The sequence below is a fragment of the Ixodes scapularis genome, unplaced genomic scaffold (genome assembly GCF_016920785.2).
Source record: "Ixodes scapularis isolate PalLabHiFi unplaced genomic scaffold, ASM1692078v2 PGA_scaffold4__175_contigs__length_147842914, whole genome shotgun sequence".
Classification (NCBI taxonomy): Eukaryota; Metazoa; Arthropoda; class Arachnida; order Ixodida; family Ixodidae; genus Ixodes; species Ixodes scapularis.
Window position 1 is genome coordinate 72,699,499 of NW_024609879.1, and position 24,667 is coordinate 72,724,165.

Sequence of the window (24,667 nt, forward strand, 5' to 3'; positions counted from 1 at the left end):
GTACTACAAAGGGTGGCATCACCCTAAACAGAAGGACATTAAGGCACCCTAGTGTGCGCTAACCCATTCGGCCACCGATCACCCTCATAGACCCCGATTCACGCTTAAGATGACAATGAAATGTGTGGGCTCCGAGGAAAAAGAGAATAAAGACAAGCTTTTCATCTCCACAGTTGGGTCTGGTGTAAAAGGTAAACGAAAGTGAAAGCTACGTAATTGCATGGTCTAACAATCACGTAGCTTTTACTCGTGGGGACGAAAAGTCTGTCTCTATTCTCCTTTGGCCCGAAGCTCATACATTTCACTGTCATCTTAAGCGCGAATGGGGGACTATGACGTCAATTGAGCTGCGTGTGCTCGCTCACAACGGCGGCTGCTGGCTCATGGAAAGAACGTGCGCCAATTATTAATGCTAAAGCATTATCTGTCCCATGGAGCGAGCCGACGTCATCAGCTTTGAAGCCGTGCCAAACGGCACCTTAAATCCTTTCTCCAAGTGAAGCCAGCAGCAGCTATGAAACCAACGGAAAAGCCTAGCCAAACGACACCTAGTTTCCCTGATAATAATTGGGGTTGTGTGGGTATTTATGCAGCGTGTAGTTGGTCAGGCATTTCAAAGTTGCGACGAGTCACTCACTGTAGATGAGCAATTTAGCAGTACAACCTCTAGCCGCAGTAGTGACACTGCGGATACATCCAGATCGGAACGGGCAGGAGTGGGGATTGAGCCCAGGATCCCTGGGATCTGCAGGGCGAGCTTTCGCTCCACGTGCTCCGAGCTGGTGTGCCCTAGCCCACTCGGCCACCGATCCCCCTGTTTCCCCGATCCCAAAGGAGCGGAGATGAGCGACCTCCAGGGCCGGAGGTAAAGGTGACCTCTCCCCGAAGGCCCCTAAGATGACAGTGCGGTGGGAGCAACGCTCTCGCGAGACCAATCGACCGCTTCCTTTTCATCACCTGACCCCTCTCTCTGCGGGTGGGGATACAGGGCGGGAGAGTGATCACGTGGCGAAAGAAAGACGTACAACTGGTCAAAGTGAGCATGCAACTCGCACTGTCAGCTTATGAGTGAACGGAGTTGCAAGAGAAAGTGAAAAGTATGCAAGCTATGCCAGCAAAGACATCCGACTCCTGATGAAAAGCAAAGTATTTGCCCTGCCCGGTGGCGGCTGTTTCAGGGGGGCAAAACGCATGCTTTGCCCCCCACTCTGAAAACGGGGGGGAGGGGGAGGGGGAGGGGGAGGGAGGAAGGAAACAAGCGCCTTCCGGTTGGTTCGCCCTTGCAACTCTCTGGACAAGTCCTTTAAAGTGAAGGGAGCGAAACTATGATATGGAGCAAGGTATGCGAACACACTCCGTAGCTTCGACCACGGGCTTCGACCCAAATTGCTTAGGCAAAATAATAATAATAAATAATCAGAAAACATCGTCCCAGCAAAAGCTTATATTCGAAACAAGCTTACGCTTAATTGACACAAAAAGTGTTTGCAAATGTATATTATGAGAGTCATACTTAACCATAAATTGGTCGCTGCTTATTAAAGAACAATACCAATTTGTTACATCTTTCGAGATTTCGTTCGAGCTTTTCGGCATGTTCAGCGCTTCCTTGTACACGAGACAACAATTATACCCCTATAAACCACTAAATCAGTGACAGATGTATGATCGCAGAAGTATACCACGGGTGCGGCACTTCTATGCACCGAAATGTGGTTATCAAGGAATAAGATCATATAAATTAATTTGCTTATACATTAATGCAGTCTCATCCACAGGCAACTCAGTGTCTAATACAATATGCATAATGGGTGCGACTTATACCGTGAATTATTTATTATGAAGGTAACAACCAGGGCATACATGCCGAGGGCAGAAAAATTGTCTGGAGCAGTGGTTCTCGAGCATTGATGATTCGCGGACCTCTTGTGAATCGGCGGATATGATGGAGGACTCTGTTCGTGGTGAGGGGAAGGAAAAGTTATGGTTTAATTACAAAAATGATTTAATAAATGGGTATAACTAAGGGCTAGTGTGGAGTAGACTTCTTTTAGTGACATATACACGAGAAAACTCACTCGAAAATTGTAACGTTTCTTCTGACTCTCAGACAAGACAACTTTTATTGCTGGGCTTGACTGATGAGGCTGAGCTTCGCGGACCCCTAGAATACCTCCGCGGACCCCCATTTGAGAACCACTGGTCTGTAATAAAGGATAAATTCACCGCAAAATCCTGCTGGTAAGCATCAGTGATCGGTCGAAAAGAGCTTCACACTGTCGCACATGACGCCATTCCGCGCTTGCACGCGTTAAACGATACCAAGAGAAGCGCGTTCCGACATCGTTTTATATCGGATGAATTGGGGTGAAAAAGCGACCAGAGCTATAAAATGTACAACAAACTAACTATGGCATAAAAGGACGACGGAGACATACTGGGATAAAGGGAGATTCAATGACGGTGGCCTGTCGTCTGCAGCTTATCTAAAGGTTGTAGCAAGATCAGTGGCATACACAGGAATTGTTTTCGGGGACGGAGCCACGCGCTGCCAGGTTTGCCGTCAAGGGAAATTCACTCACGCACTTCGAAGGCTAAAAGTAGGAGTGTGCGATCACTGCTTCCATTCGAATTGTGCACTGTCATTCCTAACTTCAACACTAAACAGGAAACGACAGTGTGTTGCTTTAAATAACGTGATGGACCTGTTGGTGCCGCCTTTTAGCGTTTATTTTTATCGTAAAGCCACGAAAAAGAAAACAATAACAACAAAGAAACACAGCGTCGCTGTATGAAAATACTTTTGCCCAGATGACGTTGCGCGAGAATCATAATCAGCAGCAGCTACGGGATTGTTGGTACGTGCCCGAAAAATTTCAGACAGTTCTCGATAATCGATTCGGATATGGTAAGCCGAGCGACCTTCGAAGTGCGGGAGTAAATTTCCTGTGACGGCAAATCAGCCAGCGCGCGGCTCCGGGTCCACACCAGACGACGCGCTGGACGACACGCCCCTCCCACTCCACGGCTGCGCAGGCGTTGCACAGTGCTCTGCAAGTGACAGCCACCAGTTGAGGCAGACTACCTTCAGGCTGTATAAACATACACACAAACACAATTTTTCGCGGTGGACCACCCACTCGTGGGAGTCGTGGGGTCGTGGCACGTGTCTTGCGCGTTTCCACAACAATGGTTGGTGGTAGTAAAAACGACTTTATCAAGGTGACTACATGAAGGTTATTAAGGGGCCGCGTAGCGCCATCTCCTGCAGAGTTTATGAAGCCGTTGGCGCTGCCTTCCTTTGCTTGTCATAAAAAACAACACAATACGTTACAAAAAAAACAAAAAAAAAGGGGGGGGGGGGGGGCTTGGTTCTATGACTGCACGTCGCTGAGAAAGCATGGCTACCTTATTTCCGAATGCTTTCGCGTCTTCATAATTTCAGTGAAAAGGAGATGTTTTTCCATCAGGTGAAGAAGTCAACTCTGACTTAGCGATGAGGGCGAAGACACTGAAGGAGACGGCAGTTGTGGAGATACTCCACCAAACGTGCCTCTTCCTAGGGGCCATACACCCAAGATCTTCCAGATTTTCTTGATGTTCCTTTCACTGTCACCTACCTGCCAAGTCTACAGGCACATCTTCAGAAAAACTCCTCCCCCCTCCCTCCCCGCACTTAAACAAGGAGTTTTTGCCGTACGGCAGCAATGATGGCGAGGCCAAGCTGTATCTCGCTAGCATGAACATGTGCAGTACAAATGTAATGAAGTTGTCTTCATGTAACTCATTGTCAATATTACTTAAAAAAACACACAAAAAAAAAGTTAGTTTTCTTGTTCTTTTTTAAGTCCCGTCAAGTGCGCTTCTTGTCGAGCGTGGGAGCACTGCGGAGAAGCAACACACACAAAAGCGACCTCCGCTGATGTTTCTTCTCTGCAGTGCACCAGTGCTCGGTAAGAAGCGCACTCAACGGGCAACCCGCTGCAATCAACACTTGGGAAATTATGAATATCGCAATTGCGTGCTTGGGAAAGAAAAGCACACCTTCTGCACGCGCGCGACTGGTGTTTAAAAATAAACTAAAATTTTGTGAATGTTTATATTTACGTGTAGTAAAGTATTCAAAATAACTGTAGCTCTAATGCAAGATTATATGATAGGTAGATATGCCCAGACAACCTGCATTAACCATTCGTGATACATATCTTTTTAATTAATTCGAGATTGAAAAAATAATATTCGCACATAGCGAGGCTTGTAAATCCACTCAATTTCAATCGGGTATAGATGCAGCTCTATACTATAGGTTTCATTTTATGTTAAATACCTAATTTACTTGTCATCCCCAGCATGGAACTTTCTGAGGTCACAGTCTGTAAATATAGTTAGATTAAAATTAGCCTATAAATGGACAAGTGGAAGCTTGGGTACAACCTTCACGAGTTTAGCCGGATTTTCGTTTAAGCATGGTGCAACAGTCTGGGCTTTGAGAAACCATTCAATATTTGATTTGAAAGTATTTGGACAAAACCACTACTGGCTTCAAACTCAAAATCTGCTGTTGGCACATGACTAATAGATTCCCTACACCCACCCATTTAATGAATGCATAAAAATTAGTACTATCAGCCAGGGAAAAAATTGCAAAGCTCAAGTTTCTATATGAATTAGCTAACAGCCACTTCAACATTCCCACAGGAAATTATCTAACCCCTACTGGTAAACGGTTAACAAGATATAACCATGGTAAACTTTATGAAGAACTTCCAGCCCATAATAAGTGCTTCAAATATTTCTTTTCCCCCCCAGTTATAAACGACTGGAATCGCTTGCCGTGAAACATTGTACATTCCACTAGTGTAGAGCATTTCCTCATTAACTTGGAAGCGCACCTGTCGATATAGGCTTGCATACCACTATCTTCAAATGTGTACTAAAAAAACAAAAATCTTTTTGTATGATGTACCACCCTACAACAGTCCCAAATGGGATTAGTAGTACTGGAAATAAATAAATAAATAAATAAATAACCCCTATAGGCCTTCTTGATGCTTCAACCTTTAAGACCAACTTCATTCCAGCGCTTCATTGCACTCCAGACAACTGCACTTGTAGTGCAATGATGATCCACTATTCTGATTCCATAGCAAAAAAGTTGAATGGCTAAAAATTTCAGAAAGGTTGCCATACCAAGACATTTTTTTTAGATTTTGCATGAGAAATAAAGTTAAACTTATCATGAAACTAAGGGCACCACCTAGAGCTTTATGCCCCTTCCTGATGCAGATACAGGGTCTATATAATTTTAAGGATGAATTTAACGATAGCCCACAACACGGCAAAACAATTTACACAAACTGTTTTCTTGAGTGAGAACTTTGATTCATTTCTGTCTGCCTTTTTAGCAAGTTTATTTTTGGCAAGCAGTAGCCAGGGGCGACAGCGAAATGAGGATAAAAGTGGCAGGCATCTCCCCCGAAATTCACTGAAGTCACTCCAGTGAATTGTTTCTTGTTGAAGACCATGAGGAAGAGTTGTTGGGTAGGTGAAAATTGCCTGTTTCGATAAACAAGGTAAAACACCTTGTTTATCGAAACAGGCGACTTTCACCTTTGACACACAATGTTGGGTTTGCTTCAACATAGGCTGTTTGAGGCGGTCTGTGGAAAGTAGTTCTGGTCCATTAACTTTGATTGTAAAATGTTTCTTATTCCTCAAGAAGACAAGATGTGGTTCAGTGTTCATTTAGATCTTTTGCAGTGAATGATTTGGTGGTTGCTCTGGTGGGGGTCGGTGCTGGCATGCTGCCTTCAAAGATCTTCTCTCGTCTTTCAAAGTAGGTCCCAGTCTTGGCGAGTGTTGCTGCAGGGTGTCAGGGAGCTGCCAACTCAACCGGCAAATGAAGCAAAGTGCCATAGACAAGTTGAGCTGAGGAACAGGCACAGTCTTCTTCGACAGTTGCTTAAAGAACAAGAAAGATGACAGGGGGAGATCCAATGAATGATTTGGATTTTGATTGGTCATAATTGAAGCCTTTAGTTGGCAGTGAAAATTTTCAACGAGACCATTGGCTTGCGGATGACAGGCAGTCTCATGTGTCTGGTTCCCAGCAGCACAGAGAGGCGTCAGAAAAAAACTGCCTCAAAATGTTGCTCATTCTGTTGCAACCTCAATGGGCGTGCCAAATCGTGTGAACCAGGTGTTAATGAAAGCTGATGTAATGGTCTCGGCTGCATGCAATGTCTTGTATAGGTGTCGCTTCCAGCCAGCAGGTAAGCCGATCCACAATAGTGAGGAGGTATCGATAGCCTTCGCAGGGTAGTAGACGTCCAACAAGGCCGATATGAACATTTTCAAAACAGCTGGCATGAGGCAAAAGTTTCTCAAGTAGTTATGGTATGCCAGTGCATTTTCACTTACTATCACTGTAAACACGCTCCTAGCTGTAAAACTTGGCATAGGCTTCAGCTCGACACCTCTGTGACCCACGGATAGATTTTAGGCAGCATGCTGAATGTAGCCTGCCTTTAAAGTTCCAAGGAAAGTGGTGGAATGAGATGCACCCTCTCTAGCTGGAAAGACCCTAGACCAGCTATGTGTCTACTGAGTCAAACAAGTAATCCTCAGAAATAAACCCTCGGGAATATTCTACGGTGAGAGGTAAAACTAACTTTAGCATGGAAGGAGAGGGGGGCACCGGGTAAAACTAACTTTACCATGGAAGGAGAGGGGGGCACCAGGGTGGGGCTTTGTGTCAACCTCAACAAGGGAGTTCGCCCGACGCCAACTTTTTCATTTGAGTTTCGTTCATAAATAGTCAAGAAAGGGCTCACCATGGTAGTACATCACCAATAGTAAAATACGAACGTACGTCTCAAGCACCTAAGTTACCGTCAGCCCATATCGAGCTACTTCACTCAGGGGCGCGGTCATACACGTCGTAGTTGAACGCCGTCAAGAGGGTGACGGCGAGGCAGGCGAAACGAACGACCCAGTCGACGCAAAGCCTTCACGTGCACGCGAGCTGCAAACGAGCTCAGTCCACCCACTCTACGCCACACCAGCTGGAGGTATCGAACGACCTGCGCAACGCTCGAGTTCCACCACCTCACCGACGCGTCTGACCGCAGACACCGCGCTGCACCAGCACCAGCTGCACTCGACGAATTGACGATCGACGGACTTTGCCAACGCCACGAACGCGCCGACGCCAGACCGCCACCGACCGCCAGACGAGCCAGGCGCTAGCCAGGACAGGCGGGCAGGTGGGACGGGACCACGACCAACTCTATAATGGTCGTGGACGGGACGCAGCACGCAGCCGACGGGACCACGACCAACTCGTGGACGGGACAGGCCAGGCGCGCAGAGGCGTAGGCGCGGCGCGGGGCGGCGCGCCCAGCTTCCGCCAAGTGACGTCATAGGATATTAATATAATGAGACAAACTAATTTACAGTATGTTTACAATGCAACAAACTTTATAGCACCGCTTTTTTACATAAAATAATAGCTCAATAGCCTTATTTTATTTATACCACGTGACCTTTTAATTTCAAAAATGCATAAAAATACATTGTAAATATTTTTGTGGGCTATATAAGTTTATGATATTGTTGGATATATAATATTAAAGTAATATTATATTAGTTTTAAAAGTCACGTGGTTTTATACGTCACTTCCGGTGTCGAAGGAGCCTTGTCTGTGTGGATGTGGCTCCAGCAACGGCCGTCCGAGGAGCCACTGCCTTTTTGTTTTTTTTGTATTGCAGCGTTGAGTCAAGTCATCGGAATAGTTGATACAATCAAACCGACTTCTGGATGTTAAAACATTTCTGTCGGACATTGCAGCAGAGTGACGCAATAAAAATAATACTAATTATAGCTCAATTTGGGAGTACAGTTTTATCTAAACTGCTGTTTTATAGCTTATGATATTTGCTAAAAAATTAGTCCAGGAGTAAAAAAAGTGCATAAATTTATTAACTGATTTTAGGGAGTTCGATTGAGTTCTAGCCAGTATCCACTGATTTTTGTTTTCCTCACCTGGCAACACTGGGACCCAAGATGGCGCAACGCATTTGGGGCAGGTAGAGAGTTGTGTGCGACGTGGTTGCGGCCTTTGAGTTATTGGATGGTTTTGTTCAAGACAAGGCTCCTATTTCGAGAACGAGCGGTTCAAATCAACGCCTCCGATTGCAGCGAAAGTAATACCGAATCACTGACCGGTCCCACTTCACAGTTCGTTCATCAAGGGTGAGTATCCACGAAAGCATGGTAGCACAAGTTCGGGAAGGGGCCACAAAGCACTTTCCGAAGGCTGTGTCTACAGTGCCGCCCGACGGCACGAGCGGTTCAAATCAACGCCTCCGATTGCAACGAAAGTAATACCGAATCACTGACCGGTCCCACTTCACAGTTCGTTCATCAAGGGTGAGTATCCACGAAAGCATGGTAGCGCAAGTTCGGGAAGGGGCCACAAAGCACTTTCCGAAGGCTGTGTCTACAGTGCCGCCCGACGGCATTCCAATCGCGCCTACAAGTGCCGTCCGGCAGTCGGACGGCGCGTGTATCACTGGGGAGCTCGTTAACACACACCCCCGCCTGCGTTCACGCCGCTTCGCGGCGACAGTATGCGGCTGCTAATTACAAAGCTATTGACCCATTTGGCCCTGTCGTACACGCCGCTTCGCGGCGTCCAAACCAAGCCCCGCTTTCCCCGATGCACCTCCGGAAACGAAGTACCATGCTATTTCGTTCAGCGAAATTTCGGCCACAACATTCGTTTTTTTCCTGTGTTAATGGTAAAAAAATAAATGTACATATCGCCAAATGCGTCGGCAAAATAAAATGTTCGAGAAAACAAAAACAATAAAGTAAGCCCGCAGTGGGGATCGAACCCGGGATCACGTGCTTATGCGACACATCTTACCAATACGCCACACTCCCCTTCGTAAAAGTCGTTTTGAGAACTCGTTTTATACGAGACTTTCGGACGCCACTTGAACGCGCGAGTGGAGTACCGTCTGATGGCATTTGAACGCTCTGCAAGAGTGCCGTCGGACAGTTTTCTAGACACTACGTTTTCCGAAACCACACCCGTTCACTCGTTCTGTCTAGTGGGTTTTATCAGAACGAAAGGGATATAGCGAGCGCTGCCGTGAGCGGCAGACTGGGCGAACTGCGATGAACAGGCGAGCTCTAGGAATCGAAAGTATGTGGCATCGCGCGTCGGAGGGGCCAGGATGGGGCTTTGCAGTGTGCGCGACTACAAGGACCGTTGAGATTATTCTTCCGCAGGCGTTACATTTCACCGTTCAGTCCCACAGCATAATACAATTCGCAGTAAAGTGAATTTGTGGGCAGTTCTCCTGGTTTTACAAGGGTCAGCAAGTTGCGGAACCGTTGGATTTCGGTCGTTGATCGCGGCAGTGACTGGACCCCGTCTCACCTCCTCTTCACCTCAGTGAGTGACCTACACAGTGACCGCAATAACAATAAAAGCGAACTGTTTTAATCCAGGTTGCATCTGAGTGCCGTCCGATGGCACTAAAGTAACACTGGACTGCACTCTGAGCACGCATTCGAGCGCCGTCCAAAGTCTCGATGGGCTGTAGAGGGGACCTGGCTCATCGCGCCCTGAGAAGCGGAGCCTTCCGTATCCGTAGTCTGAAGGAATAGGTTTCACTCGGAAGTTTTTTGACCATATCCAAGCACTTAGCAAGTCATCAGGGAAGTGTCGCTTGACTATGAGCCGCTTGCCGCTGATTTGTTTGTCATAAAGTGCGTCCAAACATATCCACAAATCGTTTGAGCAACCTCAAAATTCTTCAGGCACTCTCTGCGTTTGATATCACCACACATCGCGGCACCAGCTTTGCACGGGCACTTCCAAGATGAATTGCCGTTGAAATTAGTAGGTAAGCGATTTCAACACGTTATACTATCTGCAAAAAACAGTTCCTTAACCGAAGCAAAGTACCGAAGAAAGGAAGCAGACGACAGATGTCATCGGTCAGCCGCAGTCTCCATTTGGGAATTGGGATGAGTAGCGGCGCAGAGCCCAGCAGTGCCAGCCAGTCCTTCCCTACGAACAAGCGTCAACCACAAGGGATGACGGGTAGTCGTGATGGGCGATGAAGTAGATGGCAAAGGGGCTGGCGATAATGGAGGTCGGGTTGCGGGGGCTACGTAGCTAACATCATGATCCCCTGCTACAATTCTATCATACTTGGTAGTAGGCTTCTCTTCCGAAATTTGAGTAAGACACAAGTTCAACTTTGAGGGCGTGTGGCGGGTCGCTACGAAACACACTCGACACCCTGGCCGACCGAAAAAGGCCAGGCTGTGCTAGCGAGTCCATCTATGGAAAGCGGCAAGCTTTGATGTCATGATGCTTTTGGAGAGAAGTAGTTGTAGTTGTAATTAAATTAAATTTTAGGCACTTTACCCACATATGCAGGATATGTTTGGGTCTCCATCGACAGGACAAGTTGCCTGCTTCATGAAGACCTTCCTTGATGATGTGCGACATGGGCAATTGCCGTACGTGTGATCATCGATGCCTCCATCTCCCTGCAAAGGTAACCCATAGACTACAGCAGGTATCGCCTAGTATACAATGCCAGGAATTAATTTAGAGGGAAAGGCCGTTCCCAAGCTCCTTGAGAACCTGCATGGCGATGCCCTAGTAGAGGGGTGGCCAAGCTGCGGCTCTCCGCGTGTTAAAGTGCGGCTCGCCGCTCCCTCCCTTATCCCTCCTCTCTCTCCCCCACCCCCCCCGCTCTCCCGGAGCACTTCCCCAAAAAGAGAAATGAAACGCGTTTTAAATGTGCTACTGCTGCCTTACGCACAATTGGACTGCTTTTGACTCGTATAAGATAGACCGAAATTAGTTTGAGTTTCGTTTATTGCTCTAAACAAAAAACCTGCCGCGGCCCCCCCCCCCCCCCCCCTCCTCTCTCCCTCTGCGGCTCTTGAAAATTTTGTGATTTTGTTTGCAGCTGTGTTATATATCTAGGGTTGAGAGCATGCAACGACCGATCCAGTTGTTGTAGATCAACATGGATTACCCAGTCGGTCATGGAAGCACGTCAAATGAGAAGAACAGAGAATAAAAGCAAAGATAGGGCTCACTTAATGAAAGAAGATCAATGATATGTCTCCCCTATAGGGGGATCGAGCCCACAGCCTTTTGATTAGGAGCCCGATGTTCTACCCCTGCACCAATGAATGGCACAACGAACGGCGTTTCATCTGGGTTCTTTTAAGTCACGCAGCTATTGCAGAACATTCATGTGACTCGCGTGGCACTTGCACTCGCCAGTCATGCCCGGCGGCCGACGTGCTGTAGTGGCAGGCTTCCTGCCATGCTTTGTCTCGTCTTAGCATGGACTAGCCGGAGTGGCTACAAGTGCGGGCAAGCGCCTTGCGTTTAATTGCGGTTTGGTTGTACGAGAGCTCGAGCAGGAGGGACTGCAGTGAAAGCAACTCGCTTGTAATTGTACCATTACCAGCTAGTTCATGCTAGGGTAAGACAAAAGGATAATGTTGTCGCACCTTCCCTTCCATTTGGCAGCGGAAAAAAATTTAATGTACCTTGATCCAATGGGTAAATTCGGATGACACATTGTGTGCAGGTGTGTGTCGCGGGAGTGATTAAAAGCTCATGAACCCAGTTACAAGCTTCGCAAGTCTTACTATACTCTGTGTCATCAGAGTTTTCTCGTAGGATCAAGGTGCATTTATTTCTTTGTTGTGTCTAGTGCTTAACAGTGTCGCGCAGTCTATGTACAGCATCCTGCGAGCTTTTATTGGACCTGCGTGGCCGTACTGCCTAGGCGCCAGGCTGTCCTTTCCAGGATGTCATGGGCGTACTTGTTTACACTTCGCATTGAGCAACTGTGTGTGTGAACAGTCTTAGTGACAGCCAGGCCAGCACTTGACGCTTTGTTCTTAAAATTGAAAGGCTGCCATCGAAACGTTAAACGCAAGACACATGCATCGAAACAATGTGAGCCAGCGTGCAAACAGTCGGAAAGATGGCTGCTCCGGCGTGCCGCACACAGCAGTTTGCGACACATGCTTTGGATCTTGCATACGTCGGGTCGTTCGGGTGGCTCCGCCCAGTTCAGGCAGATACGAAGAAAACTGAAATTTTTTTACGTTTAAGCTCTTGTTGGAATACTAAGCTTTTGTAGCGTTCTCCGAAAGACGTCAAATACCTTGTGCTCAAATGCCGGAACCATGCATTGTGTGTAGCTTTTATAGATAATTATTTTGCTCTCAAGAGTCGTTACTTGCGGCTCCTTTGGGCGAAAACTGCGCTGCGGTTCAATGAGACGAGGGTTGCTGAGAGTCGTCGTAGATTTGTTTGTAATTTCGAAGTGCTTTTTGAGCAAAGATCTAGCTTCGAACACGAACAAAGCCTTCAGTGACAAAGTGGGTGAAGCTCGGGAGTGCGTTGTTTATTTGGTGAACAAACCCTTTATTCCGTAATGGGAGCAACCAAAGCTAAGAAAGTCGTGAATGAGCCGGTACAATTTTTTTTCAATCAGCGTTTGACAATTTTAATGTATCGATGTAATCGCAACATGGCTGAAATGATGGTATCCAAACATCGTAAAATAATCACGTTTGAGCACCGCGTACAAACCACCGATTGCACCACTGGTGTGCTCCCTCGACCTTGCTGTTCACAGGAGGAGAAATGGGAGGAAAGTGTCTCGGGGCTTTTTCCTCCCATTTCTGACCATTTCAAGCATGCAATCGTAGATTTATCTCGCCTTTCTTAGTATTTTCTGCCACAGCCACAGACGTGGCGAAATATGTTTGTTTGACGTAAATCTGTATGAGCGACTTTATATGTGGAACCGAAATATGCCGACGCCTTCAGGCTAAACTGTGCTTCTAATGTAGAAAGAAGTGCACAATGAGATTAGCTACTCATGCAGTGTGCTGGTACGGAGATTGCAGCTATGGATACTGTTTCACAGGAAAATATGTTTTGTTTTGCTGCAGTTTGTGTCATCAGACATTGCAGCACATCATACCTACGACAGACGGTGGTGCCTGCCGTGTGCTGAGACGTTCCAAGGTGACCTGGGCAGTTACCGTACTTGTGAGCATGGGTGCTTCCATAACCTTGCCAAGGTAACCTCTAGACTTGGGCAAGTATCGCCTCATATGCAATGCCAAAACTTCCCTTTGCGAGGAAGGTCATAACCAAGCTGCACCAGAGCCTGCCTGGCTACCCCTAGCGTGACATATAGCAGCATCACTATAAGCGGCATTCCGTGTTTCCAGAATTAATCCTTTGTCGATCATAATCTAGAAAACCCGAGACTGATAAAAGCAGGGAAACAATGTCGGAGAAGAAAGACAAGGGAAAAGAATGTAATCCTTTGCGGCATTGGAGGGTGTTTTCTGGAGTTTACCTTTGTGGAAAATCTGATGTTTCTCAGAGCTTGTTTTGATTAAATTCTCAGTTTTTCAGAATAATTTAGATATTAAATTTGCTTGCTGAGTTTCTCGATTCTCAGAAAGTCAAAAGAAACAGAAAAAATAACCAGACACAAGTGTATTAATTAATTTATAGTCTCAATGATTGCGGAAGGAGTTGCCTGTGCCTAGACGAGGCTTCTTGAGCTGAATATGGCGGTGTGACTCTAGATCCTCTACAACTCGCAGTACACCCCAGTTAATACCAACTCTCCCACGACAAAACTTGCAAACCAGGGTTACTTATCCTACCTAGTTTGGCGCAGTATGGCCGTCGGAGCTCTTGCGCCATAAAACCCGTACACAACAACAACAACAGGGTTACTTATCCAAGTGTCGGTACATTAAGCTATCAGTCTCCTCGATTCGGTCACTGAAAAACTTTGTTTTACCCACCTTTTTAAAGGCTCCCTGACATACTTGCTACTCACAGCCGTAGGTGCCACGGGAACGTGCCATGCTGCATGGCTGTGCGGGGTGAAGTGTGAAATCTAGAAAGTTCCGCCGCCTTCGCTCGTCCCACAAAATCTGCGGGCTAATGGCTTCCTTCATGATAGAAACTGTACCCCTCTTCACGTTACGAAGCCCAAATGGTTTGTTCGAAACTCTTGTTTGGAGCATGGCTAGCACAACCACATCAGAGAACAGAATGGAACATATTTCTTTCGTGCTGCTGAGCTATTGTTGGGGTTCCGCAGGCTTTATTTGTTGCCATCGAAATTCTTCTAATCAGTTGGAAACAAGTTCTACTGCCAAAACCCAACCCCTCCCCACCCCGACGTCACAAATACTGATGTCACATAGACAAGGGGAACACGACTACAACATAAACAGAATCACTTCTGGGCACTAAGGCATACATTGCCAAGATTGCAGATGTCAAGCAGAACTAAAAACATTGCCGCCCCGTAATAAGTAAAAATAATAACCAACTAATTAGGGAAGTTATTGAAGCTGAAAAGATTTCGAGGTTAGAAGAAAACTGTCACTAAACCTTGTCCAGATTTATTACAAAAAAGAATTAGATTATCTTGCATCCAGATAAAACCAAAAATAACAAAAAAGAAAAATCTTATTGTTTAAAAAGACAGGCGCAGGCAGAGAAGAAATAATACAAGACTGAGTTGCAAGTCAGAGCTTCATGAATGTCTTTTCCTTTTGTGTGTGCTTGTGCTTGGTTGCGAATTTTTCGCGCTGTAGAGGAGTATGCAACACCAGCTTGCCCGAGCCTCCATATTTTTAATACTGCCGGTAGAAACTTTCACTTTGAAAATATGATGAGGACCGAATTTAAAAATTCAATGTCGCCAAACAATTTTTTGCGGACGTAAGGTTTTGGCTACGAGGTCAGTCATAGCTACTGGTGTGTTTAGCCAATTTTGAGGCAAATTTGTGACCTTGAAAAAAATTTACAGGTATACTGTTACATTCTCCTTAGCCTCCTGAAGATGTAAATCACTGGATTGAGCCCCTACCATATTGTTTTGTCTCATAACTGATGCAGGGATCTTCTTTTTTTCTTCAACTCAGTTCGACGTAGGAGCTGCCAAGGAGTCCTGTCCCTTTCACGTGAGCAGTGGCCAGCACTGGAAGAAGCAATCTTTGGTCTGCTGTAATCCATTCTTTGGGCAAGTGAATAAATTTCTTTGAAGCAGAGACCTGGTGTTTGCACAGCAGCTTCACAGAACAAACAACACAAACACAAATGTTTCTGTGCCCAAAGCCTGCGTAGCTGCTTGAACTTATTGATCTGAGCTTGCACGTTGCAATGTTAAGGCAAGATGCAGATATAGTTAACGTCTCTCTAAAAAAATTGGGGACACCTTATGTTTAGATGCCTAGCTTGATCAACTTGGAACGTCCAGCCGAATTGAAGCAAGGATCTAGCCGAACTGAAGCATGCAGCCGAATTGAAACTTGTAGCCGAACTGAAGATCTAGCCAAACTGAAGCGTCCAGCCGAATTGAAACTTCTAGCCGAATTGAGGATGTAGCCGAACTGGAACGTCCAGCCGAATTGAAACTTCTAGCCGAATTGAGGCAATAGCCGAATTGAGACGTCAGCCGGATTGGGACGTAACCCAACCCGCACCAGACAATAGTAAAGCCCTGGGTGTACTCTGTCACCCTTTCGGATCCTCACATAACCCAAGGTTACAGGTACACGCTGTCAAACAATAAAACACTACCCGCTTCCCAGAAAGCACATCGTGCTTTCTGTTTCTTTTGCTGTTTTTTTTGTCTCATTTTTAATTGTTTCATGTGACATGAAGAGGGGTCATTGTTTCATGGAGGCTTTTTTCTCGAAGCAGGACATGTTCACAATGGAACTTATCTCGTCACTGCATACTGTGATTTAAAAAAATGGAGAATTAGATGACGTTGTGTATAAAAATCAAAATAAATTGCAAAAATATTGCAGGCTGTAACAGCGTTCGATGAAAAGGCGTTCGATGAAACGGCTTCTATAAAACGGCGTTCGATGAAACGGCGTTCGATGAAACGGTGTTCGATGAAACGGCTTCGATGAAACGGCGTTCGATGAAACGGCGTTCGACGAAATGTTCGGACCCTCTATAAGGGATGTAATTATCGAGATGTTTTATATGACTATGTTTTTCCCCCTAATGAAAATATACGATAGGTGTAATCAAGCAATTATTTTCCTGTGTGATCCTGTGAGGACATGTTCATCGAAGACGTAAGGTACACGGATATTTCGGTGTAAACGGCCCGTCATTTCTGGCAATAGCATGCTTTAATATTTTAAAGGTTAGAATATACGTCTAGGACATCTTTATTAAGATTTGTCATAATTATGTCTGGATGATAGGTATGTAACGTGCATAAGCATGCGCATATGAAGTTATTCGCATGTGTGGCTTGATAATAATATATTCCGGAAAGAATGCCAGTTTCTAGCCCTCCCAAATGCTATAACGGCCACGTATCACAAGTGAGTCGTCGTATACGTAATAAAGTCTGAGGCCAGCTGCCTTCAAAAGAAATATAATCATGCACAAAGGGTAATGTGGGCCCCTTTTATTTACAAAACGCGTGTGCTCACTGCTCTGTGACCTTATCGGCGTTGCTAGCAACGCCCCTGAGGAATCGTCGAGCACCATTGCAGTCCCTGATCCCGGCTTTCCAAAAGACGCTACACGGGGGTGCAAGTTTATTCATTGTGGTCGGAGGCGAGAAACACATGCTCTAACCCCCGTGGGGCGGTGGTATCTGCTAAAAAGTCGAGCAGAAAGAGAAGATGACATTTTTTAATGAAGTTCGGGCAAAGAATAATCGTAAAATAAGGACAAAAGCGACTCTTTGCGTCGCTTTGTGTTCCATGACCATGCAACAAAAACTCCGCACACCAAATATTTCGAGCACCGAAATGTCCTAGACTCTTCATACTGCTAGATGAAGCCTAAAACAAACCATTGTACTATACATGGGCTGCACCTAAGCCACAGAAGAACGTCGCACGCCGGTTTCGACCATGCTGGTGGTTGAGACGACCGCGATTTGCAGCGGAGCTATGGAAGACGGTGGTGCGTTGGGCTGCAGCAAGCGCTCGCGCAACAAAAAAGAAGCGAAAACTACACGGCCAGCTTCTACCGTACTCCGGCGATCGCAACATCGGTGTGCACTGCGACGGAGATGCTGTCCAGAAAAAGAAGGCACGAATGGCATGCAGAGCCGGCTCAGGACAGACGTCGATGATGCGGCCGCTCATTATTGAGTTTGCGGGGCGCATTTATTTGTTAGCGGTGTGTGACGCACTTTCATAACGTGTTTGTGAATACTGTGAGGGCCAATACGACACCGACGCGCTAAAGTTAGTGGCCCAAGTGATGACTTTCCACTACACCACAAGTTTGTGTGGTAGAAAGAAACAGTCTAGTGAGGTGCACCTTGTGTTGTTGAGCAGCACTTCGCAAACATGGAACTCAGAAAATGTGGTTATGGTTGAGTTGGAAGTCACTTCCTAATGTACACAACTTCACCATTCGAAATAACATTCAATCTCGGCTCCTGCACCCAGCCGATCGATCGTCAAGTGGTTCTGTGTGCTTTAAAGTGTTTGCGTACAATAAAGCTTCTTTTTCGGACAAGGTAATCAATCTCGTGACATGCGCTCTACTGGTCATGCGCTCTTGTGACGTGCACTCTAATGGTAAGCGCGCTCCTATCGCAGCGCTCTCCAGTCGCGCGTTCTAACGTCGGCGCTCTAGTTACACTGAACTAGAATATAGGGGCAGTGGAAAAAATGTCGGCGGCGTCCCATCGGCCGTGTGAAGCCAGAAGTGCAGACTGCCGCGAGTGGCGCTGTTGTCGAAATCCGGAGGACATGGCTACTGTAACATGGGATATGGCGTCGCGTACGTTCTCGGATGGTTTCTGTAGTGTCTATGGTCGTTTTTGCAATTTGTTTTTGTGATTATCAAGTGCTTGGCATTGTGATTACATAGGTTCGAGTTTTGTCGCTATGCAATGAAAACGAAGAGAAAGAAGACGGATGCGCAGCGCTACGCGCCAGCATGCAAGACTGGTTACCCCAGTTTTCACTAAATTCTGGAAGTAAGCTTTAACCAATTTATTCATACACGTAGAAACACCCATGAAGCATTCAAATGCCACACTAATGAACCGCTAATATCAAAAACAGCTACGCTTGGCGCGAGCTTCGTTGGCAGGAGTGCTCCGGAACCGAACACCAGCGCAACCTGGCAGGTTCTACACGAAGCGCCTCACCTGGAGGCCGGCTAGTGTCGTGCGCTCGAAAGGGCCTCTCCCGTCTGAGTCCACCTTTGGAGAGCGATAACTAAATAAAATCTGGGCCGCTTCAAAAGCACTCGGGCATACGCGTCATAGACCTAGAGGAGATTCTTTATAATGAATTACAGACTGCTGAGTGTCGCCATTGATGGTACAATTGACGGCGCGTATGCCCGAATTGTGGGAAACGCCCCTTTTTTGGCCGATTTTGACGTCTGAGGCAACCTTTGGAGAGCGATAACTAAATAAATTCTGGGCTGCTTCAAAAGCACTCGGGCATACGCGTCATAGACCTAGAGGAGATTCTTTATAATGAATTACAGACTGCTGAGTGTCGCCATTGATGGTACAATTGACGGCGCGTATGCTGGAATTTGTGGGGAACGCCCCCTTTTTGGCCGATTTTGACGTCTGAGGCAACCTTTGGAGAGCGATATCTAAATAAATTCTGGGCCGCTTCAAAAGCACTCGGGCGTACACGTCATACACCTAGAGGAGATTCTTTATAATGAATTACAGACTGCTGAGTGTCGCCATTGATGGTACAATTGAAGGCGCGTATGCCCGAATTTGTGGGAAACGCCCCCTTTTTGGCCGATTTTGACGTCTGAGGCAACCTTTGGAGAGCGATAACTAAATAAATTCTGGGCCGCTTCAAAAGCACTCGGGCGTACACGTCATACACCTAGAGGAGATTCTTTATAATGAATTGCAGACTGCTGAGTGTCGCCATTGATGGTACAATTGACGGCGCGTATGCCCAAATTTGTGGGAAACGCCGCTTTTTTGGCCGATTTTGACGTCTGAGGCAACCTTTGGAGAGCGATAACTAAATAAATTCTGGGCCGCTTCAAAAGCACTCGGGCGTACACGTCATACACCTAGAGGATATTCTTTATAATGAATTACAGACTGCTGAGTGTCGCCATTGATGGTACAATTGACGGCGCGTATGCCCGAATTGTGGGAAACGCCCCTTTTTTGGCCGATTTTGACGTCTGAGGCAACCTTTGGAGAGCGATAACTAAATAAATTCTGGGCTGCTTCAAAAGCACTCGGGCATACGCGTCATAGACCTAGAGGAGATTCTTTATAATGAATTACAGACTGCTGAGTGTCCCCATTGATGGTACAATTGATGGCGCGTATGCCCGAATTTGTGGGGAACGCCCCCTTTTTGGCCGATTTTGACGTCTGAGGCAACCTTTGGAGAGCGATAACTAAATAAATTCTGGGCCGCTTCAAAAGCACTCGGGCGTACACGTCATACGCCTAGAGGAGATTCTTTATAATGAATTACAGACTGCTGAGTGTCGCCATTGATGGTACAATTGAAGGCGCGTATGCCCGAATTTGTGGGAAACGCCCCCTTTTTGGCCGCTTTTGACGTCTGAGGCAACCTTTGGAGAGCGATAACTAAATAAATTCTGGGCCGCTTCAAAAGCACTCGGGCGTACACGTCATACACCTAGAGGAGATTCTTTATAATGAATTACAGACTGCTGAGTGTCGCCATTGATGGTACAATTGAAGGCGCGTATGCCCGAATTTGTGGGAAACGCCCCCTTTTTGGCCGATTTTGACGTCTGAGGCAACCTTTGGAGAGCGATAACTAAATAAATTCTGGGCCGCTTCAAAAGCACTCGGGCGTACACGTCATACACCTAGAGGAGATTCTTTATAATGAATTGCAGACTGCTGAGTGTCGCCATTGATGGTACAATTGACGGCGCGTATGCCCAAATTTGTGGGAAACGCCCCTTTTTTGGCCGATTTTGACGTCTGAGGCAACCTTTGGAGAGCGATAACTAAATAAATTCTGGGCCGCTTCAAAAGCACTCGGGCGTACACGTCATACACCTAGAGGATATTCTTTATAATGAATTACAGACTGCTGAGTGTCGCCATTGATGGTACAATTGACGGCGCGTATGCCCGAATTTGTGGGAAACGCCCCCTTTTTGGCCGATTTTGACGCCTGAGGCAACCTTTGGAGAGCGATAACTAAATAAATTCTGGGCCGCTTCAAAAGCACTCGGGCATACGCGTCATACACCTAGAGGAGATTCCTTATAATGAATTACAGACTGCTGAGTGTCGCCATTGATGGTACAATTGACGGCGCGTATGCCCGAATTTGTGGGGAACGCCCCCTTTTTGGCCGATTTTGACGCCTGAGGCAACCTTTGGAGAGCGATAACTAAATAAATTCTGGGCCGCTTCAAAAGCACTCGGGCATACGCGTCATACACCTAGAGGAGATTCCTTATAATGAATTACAGACTGCTGAGTGTCGCCATTGATGGTACAATGGACGGCGCGTATGCCCAAATTTGTGGGAAACGCCCCTTTTTTTGCCGATTTCGACGGTTGAGGCAAGCTTTGGAGTGTGATAACTAAATAAATTCTGGGCCGCTTCAAAAGCTCTTGGGTATATGCGTCGCAGAACTGGAGGAGATGCATTATTATGGCTTATAGAGTACTGAGTGTCGCCATTGATGGTACAATTGGCGGCGCGTATGCCCAAATTTCTGGGACACACCCCTTTTTCGCCTGATTTTGACGTCTGAGGTTGTGATGACTTAAGAGATACTGGGCCGTTTCGAAAGCTCTTGGGCGCACGCGAAGCAAACCTACATAAGATGGATTAATTAGCAGTAACGGCGTGCTAAATGTCGCCATAAATGGTACTCTTCATGTCCCGTTTGCCAAAGTGTCTGGACCACGCCCACTCATTTTGGCATTTTTATTTTTAATACCATTCTTGGAAGTGGAATAGCTGGTGAAATTAAATTTGGACACTTTGTAAAAGATAGTTCGGATCAAAAAACGCTTTGACTCCTTAATTATTCAGCGCTTTAAGTATAATGTATTTGAGCTAATTACGCGATAAGAACAAAAAAAAAAAACCTGCATTTAGGTTTTGTGTTTATCAATTAAGAAAATATTCAGTGTAGTTGCCGTTTTGTTATGCATTACATCTGTTGCTAAAAAAATGTATTTAGGAACGCAACAACGTCACTGAATCCTCGAGTCTCCTCACCAACTGCGGATTCTTTTTGGTATTTAAAGCCCTGGGGAACCACTTTAAATTTAAGTAATTTGAAAATAAAAACTGTTTCCATGGAGCTAGATACATTGGCTATATATATAGCAAAATGCAACTAAATTTATCGTGTGGTTTTCTTAGGGTTTGCATCGAATGTTGAAAAGACGTATGATTTTTCTGCGGTTCGCCATAGGAACCAATGAGTAAAAGTTTGGTTGCATTTTGGCCAGACTTAATATAAACCTAGGACCACGAAAATTCTCGTGGAGGCTGAGGGCAACGTATTAAAACGTGACACAAAAGTGCAAAGGGATTGAGTGATTAGTTTTCTTTGTATAAAAAAAGATCGCTTTGGACCATTGAGTTACGGGCGCCGGCGCAGCGGCGGCCGATAGATGGCGTAAGTAGTAACGGCGCTCGCCTGTCCGAGAATCTTGGGGTTGGCCGTTTACAAATCACTGTAACGCCGAATTAGAGCGCAGCTCTTGAGAAGGAGTAGGGAAGGGTACTGAGGGGGTCACGTCACCTGCGGGTAGTCACGTGACCTCGGGGGGGGGGGGGGGTCACCTGACCTCGGGGGGGTTCACATAACCTCGGGGGGGTCACGTGATCTGGGGGTCACGTGACCTCGGGGGGTACGTGACCCCCCCGGTTACGCCGACGCCGACGCCGACGCCGACGCCGCTCAGGCTGGAAACGGGCCCCTAAGAGCTGCGCTCTAAAAAAAACCCTTGGTGAAAACAGCAACAACGGGCGATTTATTCTTCGACGTTTCGGCCAGAGTCCGGCCGGAATCAGGAAGGCCGGACTCCGGCCGAAACGTCGACGGAAGTGCCGCGTTCGATTAAGCTCCCCACCGACTCGCAGCTGGCAAGTTATATGCAAAAAAGCGGAGCGCGCTTCCAACGCCAAACGAAGGAACAACGAAGGTCCCGGGCGGCCTCTTATTTAGAGTGTGTCAGAATCTCGAAGATTCGGCGGCGAAGGTTCGAGCGTCGCGCGCTCTGGGCGAGAATGAACACGCACTTTCTAGAAGAAGAAAGCAGGAAAATTGTGGATGCTACGTCTGGGGAAAGAATAAGCGTGAACTTTCTAGAAGTCCGTGACCGAGCGTTGCTTTCTCAGCCCTGCGCGCGGCAATATCATGCCAAAAGTCATAATGTTCCAGTTCTCGCATGCGAGCACGCTCAACGAACATCCACACAGTTCTACTGACGCAGCGGCGGCACTGGCCTGCATAGAAGTACCTGCTATGCTGGAACACGCTGGGCTATGTATTATATAGATACGTACCTTCCACAAAATGCAATCCTCAGAGCCGGGACGACGATGACGGCAGCCATAAACTCCCGTCTTCACATGGACGCTTCACAGCCCTTATCCAAGCTTCTCGGCGCTGCGTGTCACGTTTTACCGACGAGAAGCAAAAAAAAAACCTGCTTGGTGCCAGGAGTGGCACGGGAAAAACAATTATATGTGGCACACGACGTTGGCATTAGGCTTGAGAGAGAAACTTCGTTCGGCGCTCGTTCGTCTGCAACCTTCGGTCTGCAGCCGAAGCCAACCACGATGGTCCCGAAAACTGCCATGTTCGGCGCACGAGCAGTCGGATCTTGCAAAAGGCGGATTCCAGCAATTCTTTACCTTCTTCGAAGCACTGTCCGTTGTCGACAACTCGCTTCTGCGTGGGGAACATCTCGTCGTTCTTCGGTCCCTCACTCAGCAGATCATCGCAAGAGCGTACGAGGTCCCCTCTGGTACAGTTCAGACCAAGGCGCGTCTCCGGGAAAGCTCTTGGTAGCCAGGCATAAACCAGCAAAGTAGAAGATGGTGTCAAAAATTGCACCAGCTGCAAAGAGTGGAGCTACTCCGCTGCAACCACGTCATCTACTAGAACTTTCGTAGTAGAAAACCGCTAACGACATCGTTGGCCTCATGGAAAAAGTACCACAGGACTGCAAGTTCGCCATCACTTTAGTTCAATAGTTCTCCAAGTAGCCTGAAGTGCAGTTGTGTGGAGAAGTTTCCACAAGCACGGTTACCAGTTTTCTGCATTCCGTGTTCGCTCGTGAGGGTTACCCGGACGAAGTCGTTTGCGATAACGGGGCCCAGGTTTTGTCGCGTGAATTCAGGCAGTTCTTAAAGGACCGCATCGTTCGCCTTGCCCATTCTACGGTTTACTAGGCCCATGCGAATGGGCTTGTAGAACGCTTCGCAGCATGTTTAACAGTATTGTGCAAGTCGCTCTTCTGGAGCATCGACCGTTTCGTCAAGCGGTGGTCGACTACCTGGGCGTCTATCTGCCGCACGCTACGACGGGAGTTGCCCCGGCTCTGGCGCTCTGTGGAAGGTTGCCCTGAACGCGCCTGGACGTCGTAGGACACGCGTCACCATCCTTTTTTAAAGATCTGGAAGTATAGCCCAGGCGACTGCGCCAGCGCGTGAAGAGCACGACAGTAGCCGAAGATACACAGACACTCGCCCTGCTGCCCGCAAGATCAAAGTCTCAGTCGGCGTCTTCGCTTGAGTAAACAAACTTTCTTTTGCCTGCAAAAGGAGTCTCTCCTTCAGCCGTCCCCAAAAAGTGGTGGGGCAGCGAGAATCGTCATCCTTCCCCCTAGGAGGTGGAAGAACATGGAACGCTTCAAAGTAGTCCAAGGTTCCTGCGGGTTCAAGACCTCTACAGCCAAGTAGAACCCGGGACCCATTAGCAAGGAGCCATGAGACTCCAGTTGCACATTGAGCACCTGATCTTCTTTGAGCTTCGACTGCTTCCCCGACTGCTCCTCTAGAGCACCGTACCGTCCCGTACCGGTTCCTGACACAGAGACTCCCCTCTCGAAGAACCAGCTACCGTCCACCCGGTGCCTGCCACCAAGCCTACTTCTTGGGAGGATTCAGCTGCTTTCCATCCAGTTTCGATTCCGAGCCTGCACCACTGGTGGTACCGACTGTCTCTGCAGCCGAGCAGCAATAGGTTCCTGCTGGACGTGTTCAGCCACCAAGAGAAAGGCAGGCTCCAAACCCCTACGGCGATTAACTTTAAGCACTTTAAAGAAATAATGTTTCCACGTACTGAATTGTTTGAACTGTTAACTTTGCAATGGGTTTGCAAATAAGTAAAGGGTTGTTTTCTTTTTGCTTCAATTGTTCTCAGGTTTTACATTTTTAATTAACAGCGGGATGCGAGGGGCAGTGTACGTTCCTTATCTCATGCATCGACGATTCTTTTTTGCAATATTTGGCGTGTTATGAGCAAGCCCGATTCTTTAACTTCTGCCATCGATACATGCAATGCTGATTTCATCGTACTTACCGAGACCTGGCTGCATCCGCACTTTCGTG

At 47.0% G+C, this 24,667-nt stretch overlaps 1 protein-coding gene across 1 annotated transcript in view; it reads left to right on the forward strand.

Annotated features, from left to right (window-relative positions):
- Positions 1–24,667, forward strand: part of LOC115310914 — a 159,543-nt gene that overhangs the window by 125,837 nt on the left and 9,039 nt on the right. The gene's annotated exons all lie outside the window — the stretch shown is intronic.